A 7,656-nucleotide genomic window follows, 5' to 3' on the forward strand; every position below is an offset into this window, starting at 1 on the left:
GTGTTCAGTTAATCACCAACAAAACAATTGCACAAATGTTTTTCAGAATAATGTCTTGTAGGACTCTTTAAATTTAGCGTAATAAAATATTAGTGTTTTTTATGGCCTCACTAGATAGATGCTGTATATAGCAACCAGCTTCTGTGTTAAGTAAAACATATGCCGATCTCCATTACAGTGTGATTACCGGTAACAGAATTCATCTTTATATGCAACATTTAGCGTGTATGTATGGTAGGCAACTGGACCTGAGCATAAAAAGATCCTTAAGAAATGTGTCATCGGCAGTACATATCAAGAGAAGAAGTGGTCAGAACGATGGGTAACTGTAAACAGCCTTGCGTATTATAATAATAGATACCTTTTTGACTCGCCTTTTATGAAGTAAAAGGTGAGATATATCTATTACTTTTCCAGTGGTGGCGACAGTGTCAACTTTTGCATTAAAGTTTCACATTTACACCAGTTTTTAACAAACTATAAGTCCAGGGTAAATGAAACTGTCTATAGTTGCAACTATGGGTGATTTTTACTTTGCTTGAATGGCCAGCACTGTCCCCTGATTTATAGTCAACAGAGTTTATTTGGGATTACTTTGGTCAACGCATCTCACGTCGTCCACAAATGAATAACCTTCGAGAACTGGAAAACGCACTACAGCATGGAGTGGAATGCTATCCCCAGAACACTATTCGCAGACTTATCGGGTCGATGAGAAGATGTTGCATGGCTTGTGTTGCTGCAGATGGTGGCCATACGCGCTATTGACCATGCATTCATTGTAACCCCATGTGTCTTTCATACGTAGATGAATTAAAACTAATCAATGATTGTGCATCCTTTTTTATTTGTTACTATCAGTCATTCATCTATTGCTGTTCACAACAAAAACATTTATTGCTCAGGTATTCTTTTCGAAATCCCAAAATTTTTTGGTGATGCGTTTTCAGTATATATATATATATTTATATTAGGAAGTGCAGACCCATAGCCAGCATTGTTTGTGGGATGCTTCGACTAGGTATTTGCTGGGGCATGTTCCCTGGAAATTTTGAACTCTCTGAAAGCCTAAAATGCCTTTTCCTGGCATCTGGAACTTGGAAAAATTATATTTTAAACCAACAATTTTTGACTATTTTGTAGATAGTATTTTTGTTATTAAGGCTATTTTTTTTCTCAAGATAATGAAATTCTACCACACAACGGGAATTCCGGGTATTGGCCCGAGATATATTTTAAATATTTTCGGCAAAGTAACTGAAAAGGTACGTGTTTGTCAGAAACATGATCAATTCCTTTAATAATGAACATATTTGTGAAAAATTAAACACATTACGTTCTTAGGTATCATCACGAATCACCGCCAATACATGCAGCCCCTGTTATAAGTAGACGGGTGTAGTCCTCGACCGTTTTCAGCAAAAGATTCTGCATCCCATTTCATTTGTGTCACTGATGCGTCATATCATCAAAGTGGCATCTACATGTTGGTCGTAAACTAATTGAAATACTTGAAAATAACGGGCATAATAAAGCAAATTCTATGCTAAAATGACAGTGTTGCAAAATATATATGGAAGCCAGTGTCAATTTGAATCTCTCTATAAAGATGAGGAGTTTTCGGCAGAAGCTACCTTTCGATCGACTAAGCTCCATTTTCAACTTTGATGAACCATTCTAAATTATGCGTCAAAATTACCTTCAAAAATTACGCAGCATTTTCTAATTGGCTTTAATCTTACAGGACTTTCCAAATTCAAGAGCACCAAAATCAACCCTCACGCATTACCGACCCTGGTTGAGCTGCTTGTGCTGTCTTGCACATGCCAGTCCGGGCGATCCCCTGTCCCACCCACTCGAAACCTTTTCCTGTCCTGGACGGTGGAGCCGGCCAAAGTACATCTGCGCCCATGACAGGCGTGTGCTACAACAGCTTGTTTTGAATGTGCACGTTAAAACCTATAGTCTGACCTGACCTAACAGGATTACTTTCTGTTGTTAACCTCGAATTTATTTGGTTACTAAACCAATCGAAGGTGAACTGCTGTCATTGTCATGTAATTATTGAAGACTACGAGGTCATACATATAGCAGAAAGTACATTTAATTTTTTTTTGCTACAATCGTGTAGATTCCTTTGGGGTTTTTTGTTTTGTTTTTTGCCAAATTAGTTAGAATTCTGAATAATGTACACTGTATAGCTTTGATAAAGGGGAGTGCTAAACGACGAAGTCAAGCAAATTTTGTTTTATGGAAGAGTTGCAAAAGTTCAATCAAGTATTTGTGAACTATTAAAAAAAAGAATAAAGAGGAAAAGTGGACTTCAGATTTTGCGGGAGGGTTCGGACGAACCCTCTTTAAATACGGGCCTGAAGTGCTACAAACATTAGGACAATTGTGATTCATCAACACATTAGTTATTGAGACAATGATATTTTGAACAAGAACATATATTTAATATGTTATGCCTTTTCATCTTTTTGGTGAAAATCTTGTACATTTCAACTACATGTATGTACTTGATGACTGCATGTTGTGCTCATGGCGAGTGCCACCGGTTGGGCAGGATATATTCACCTTCGCGAACACCTGTTATCATCACTGTTTTACAGTGATTAATGAGTGCTTGCCATCACAGCTGTATAATTATATTTCATTGAGCTCTATCCTGTGCTAGCCTGGGTTTTCTAAGCTAATCTTGGGAGTGGCAGGCGGTGCAGGAGCGATGAAACAGCGTGTTAGCGATATCCTTGGGGAATGGCTGGCCCAAGGACCAGCACCTGATAGTGGATAGTGGAAGCAATCATGACTTTGTCTAACTCGTCCTTTCGACTCTGCCAAGTGCAGAGATACAAATGTGATCAGGGCATACAGGTGTCCTGTAGTAGCCTATGCAGTTATTGGAGGTTTGAAAATTTAAGTCCACATTTGATAAAACTGCTGTACAGGGTCGTCAAAGTTTGTGTTATGGATGCCCCTTCCCCCCCCCCCCCCCCCCCCATATACTATCAACTTGAAGCATACTTAATTTATGATGTCCATGAAAATATTAGAAACAAAATCAAACCTATTGGAACACAATCTCTGTGTAGATTCCGATACTTTGTCATCACATTGTCAAAAGTGCATATAAAAGACCTGTGAATGGTGGTGGTGCTGAGTTTAATTCATCAAGATTAACCTTGAATGCAAATGCACACGGTTAATCTTGATGCACTAGTGTTGAGTTGTTGTTTTTTCGGTAGTAGCCTAGGTATGGGCAACGGGTTTCCTGTCTATTATTTTTGTTGCTTCTAACCATAATGTCCGACGTCAATATAACCATAAATTGTGTCGAGTGGTGCGTTATCAAATAAACCATCAATTGCTTCTCCCCGTAAGTCTTAACCGTCGTCAGAACTACCGCGCAAAATATAGAACCGCAATGCTTAATGAACAAATGACACGTTCAGAATCGCGATGTTCTTGCCAAGAAATACTATTTTCAGCATGGTGTATTCTGTTTGTTTGTTGTTGTTTGTTTTTACCAAACCAATAAGGTATGTTGCTGTATATTGTTTAATTCAGCCAGTGCAATATAGCGATCAAGTGCACTATCCTTGTTGAAAAATTACCATTTAATGGATGACACAAGGTGTTCGATAACTTCACTTGATAATACACAATAATATACATGTATAAGTATTTCGATTAGGGAGTTAAGCTGTCCAGGTGCGTATGCAGGGATTTTAGCAGAGGGGGGCGAGTGGAGAAGGTCTAGACTGGTGAGCAAAGTTTATGGGGAGACCTCCCCTAGAAAAATGTAATGAAAATAAAACACATTTGCTTGAGCGGGACGTGTGTGTGTGGGGGGGGGGGGTGGGGGGGGGGTGGAGAGTTCGACCCCAGAACCCTCGCCTGTTGTCTCCTCTTGACAGAGTGGGCGGGACGTAGCCCAGTGGTAAAGCGTTCACTTGATGCGCGGTCGGTCTAGGATCGATCCCCGTCGGTGGACCCTTTGGGCTATTTCTCGTCCCAGCCAGTGCTCCACAACTGGTGTAATAAAGGCCGTGGTATGTACTATCCTTTCTGTGGGATGGTGCATATAAAAGATCCTTTGCTGCTAATCGAAAAGAGTAGCCCACGAAGTGGCGACAGCGGGTTTCCTCAATATCTGCGTGGTCCTTAAACATGTCTGACGCCATATAACCGTAAATAAAATGTGTTGAGTGCGTCGTTAAATAAAACATTTCCTTCCTTCCTCTTGACAAGCACAAACGATATACAGAAACAAAACGCTTGCAGCGACACACAGCGGTACCCGTTCCAGTGCTGTGTTCATTGTCGACGGTAAACGCTAAAATTTACTATTTCACCGTGATTCAGTAACGGGTTTCAACTCTTCTAAATAATAATAAATGGGCTATAAACCTCCAAAAGAGCAATTGATCACGGTCTGAAGGCCATCTAAATAAAAACATTCTTGGGTTATATTACTATGCAAAATAGACGGCATCCGGTGTACCGTGTAGGCAGAGTTTTATTCCTAATACATTAGCAGTAGCTGGACGGGACTTTAAAACTGCCGGTTTACACAGAATGCCAGTTTAGACAGATGCCGATTTGTATATATACTCTGTCAAAAAAAGAAACGCATAGGCGAAATATTCATGGAATTATCTCTTTAATACAAAGTGGCATAATTTCGTTATTTATGATCGTATCACAGTAATTTTTACACGAGTATGTGACAATGTTCTTGCTATGGAATGACGGCAGTGGAGGCGTTTTCGTCACCAAACAACGTCGCACGAGGGCGCTGAAATCAATACCTTGTGTGGCCACCAGCAGCAGCAATCACTGCGCGACATCTTGGCATAGACTGAATGAGTCTCTGAATCCGGGCACGTGGAATCCTAGCCCATTCTTTCTGGAGTGCATGTGACAGTTGCGGAAGCGTCGGAGGCTCCGGGTCACGCTGGCGTACACGTCTGTCCAGTTCGTCCTATAGATGTTCAATGGGGTTGAGATTTGATGATATTGATGGTTATGGCAGCACATTAATGTTCTCATTCTGTAGGAAATCCATTGTTATATCATGTGGTGAACAGCACATGCGAGTTTTTACACGAATACTTGCGTATTATAGATGCTGAAACTTAATAAAGGTGATCCGGTCAAAAATATACATTTACAGACCAGCGGTATGTTACTTCTTTATTATTTATGATTGAATAATGGGGTCATTCAAGAATAATGCAACAGGCACTCAGGAGAGGGGGGATTGTGGGATGTAATTTGGGTGGGTGGAAGGAAGTGGTGGTTGTTATTGTGCATTGTAATTTTAAGTAAAATGCAACCAGTCATGGCCATTTTGTTTTAGGTCTCACTACACAGATGTCATCTGCCATTGAAACCCATGTTAAATTGCCCAACTTCAAATGAAGATTGCCGATAGAACGGGTTCTCATTGGTACTAACAACATACACCATTGTGAACATACATTATATAAGCATTTATTTTCACTCCAAAACTGAGGACATCTGGCTAGGTGGTTCATTAAACGATTCACTCTGGCTGTCTCTTGCACTATACACCCATGCATAATATTACAAAATAATATGGACAAAATACAGCCAGAAGGCTTACCATTAAACATACATATTGTTTTAATTCTTCACCATTTCCTAGAAGTGAATATGCGAACCATAACTTGTGTCACAATAAGGAACTATAGTGGATCATGATGAATAAACCCGGAAGTGATCTGTGTAGTGAGACCTTAACATATATGTATTACTAAAGACCCCAAAGTAAAATATGAAAACAAAATCTTGCAATCATCATGACATTGAATCGATTGACAGGGACATGAGGGCGGGGAATGTTGATAAGCATTATGCAACATATTTGCAAGAATGGGGGTGGTCTCACAGTCACAACACATTACACGAGGGAGACGGGTATTAAAACTGCAAGATTTTGTGTTACGTATTGTTAGGAATACCAATGAAAGAGACATTGAGAAACTTGTTAAAATAAATAAAACAAATGTTTCTGTATAGTTTTTAATGATTTATATGATGAAGATCGATACTCTGTCAAAAAAGAAACGCATAGGTGAAATATTCATGGAATTATCTCTTTAATACAAAGTGGCATAATTTCATTATTTATGATCATATCACAGTCAAATTTGACATGAGTATGTAACAATGTTCTTGCTATGGACTGACGGCAGTTTTTCGTCACCAAACAGCATCGCATGAAGGCGCTGAAATCAGTACCTTGTGTGGCCACCAGCAGCAGCAATCACTGCGCGACATCTCCTTGGAATAGACTGAATGAGACTCTGAATCCGGGCACGCGGAATCCTAGCCCATTCTTCCTGCAGTGCATGTGACAATTGCGGAAGCGTCTGGGGCTCCGGATCACACTGGCGTACACGTCTGTCCAGTTCGTCCCATAGATGTTCAGTGGGGTTGAGATCTGGCGATCTTGATGGCCATGGCAGCACATTAATGTTCTCATTCTGTAGGAAATCCATTGTTACACGTGCCGTATGCGGCCTGGCATTGTTCTGCTGAAAGAGTTCTCTCTGTCGATCCAAAATGGGAAGCATGTGACGGCGAAGAATTTCACCCCGGTAGCGTACAGCTGTTAGGTTGCCTTGTACGAACACAAGTTCACTTCTTCCGGTGTTTGAAATGGCTCTCAACATCATGACACTCCCTCCACCGAATATGTCAACTTGGGCGACGCAGTTGTTGGCAAAACGTTCATTGCGGCGTCTGTAAACACGTCGTCCATCACGTCACTGTAGAAGGAAACGTGACTCGTCGCTGAATCATACTCGCCGCCAGTTTCCCAAGTTCCACCCCTGTACATTCGTGCACCAGCGAACACGTAAATGTCGATGTTGACGTCGCAGGACGGGGCCAACATACGGTCTCCTAGCCCGTAAGCCAGCTTCTCGAAGTCCTTTCCGAATGGTTTGTGCAGATACCCTTCTCAAACCAGGTATACGTCCCGCAGTGTTCATTGCTGTGGCAGTTCGGTGACGCAAATGCAGAACCCGGATGTAACGATCTTGTGCTGCAGTTGTTATGCGAGGTCTTCCACTTCTGGGCCGGTCTTGAGCTGATTGAAACTGCTGGTACCTGTCCCAGCGACGTGACATGGTGCTCTGATGGACGTTCATGTGGCATGCCACTGCTGACTGCGATTCACCTAACTGGAGGTGGCCTATTGTAATGTTTCGATTCGGCAGGCTTAGTCTTGGCATCTTGTAACTCGTCTACTTCGACATGGAAATGAGGCATCATTGCGAGCATTGCAGCTTTAAATACCCATCACTTAAAATCAAACACTTTTCTTCTTTCCCTATCACCTATGCGTTTCTTTTTTGACAGAGTATATTTTTATTTGACCACGATGTCCCCTAATTTGCCTTGGTGCCCTAAATGCCTTCCTTCGCTTTTTCCATGTAAGTTAATATTATAAGCATGGCAACTTTTATGCCACTAAATGTTTTAAAAACAAGCCCTACTTTTCAAAATAGTTAAAAGTTCTGTTTTGTTAAACGACACCACTAGAGCACATTAATATATTAACCATCGGCTATTGGGTGTTAAACATTTGGGTGTCTTTATAGCTTTTGAAAATTGAGATAACTG

This window comes from Gigantopelta aegis, chromosome 8, assembly GCF_016097555.1.
Source record: "Gigantopelta aegis isolate Gae_Host chromosome 8, Gae_host_genome, whole genome shotgun sequence".
Taxonomy (NCBI): Eukaryota; Metazoa; Mollusca; class Gastropoda; order Neomphalida; family Peltospiridae; genus Gigantopelta; species Gigantopelta aegis.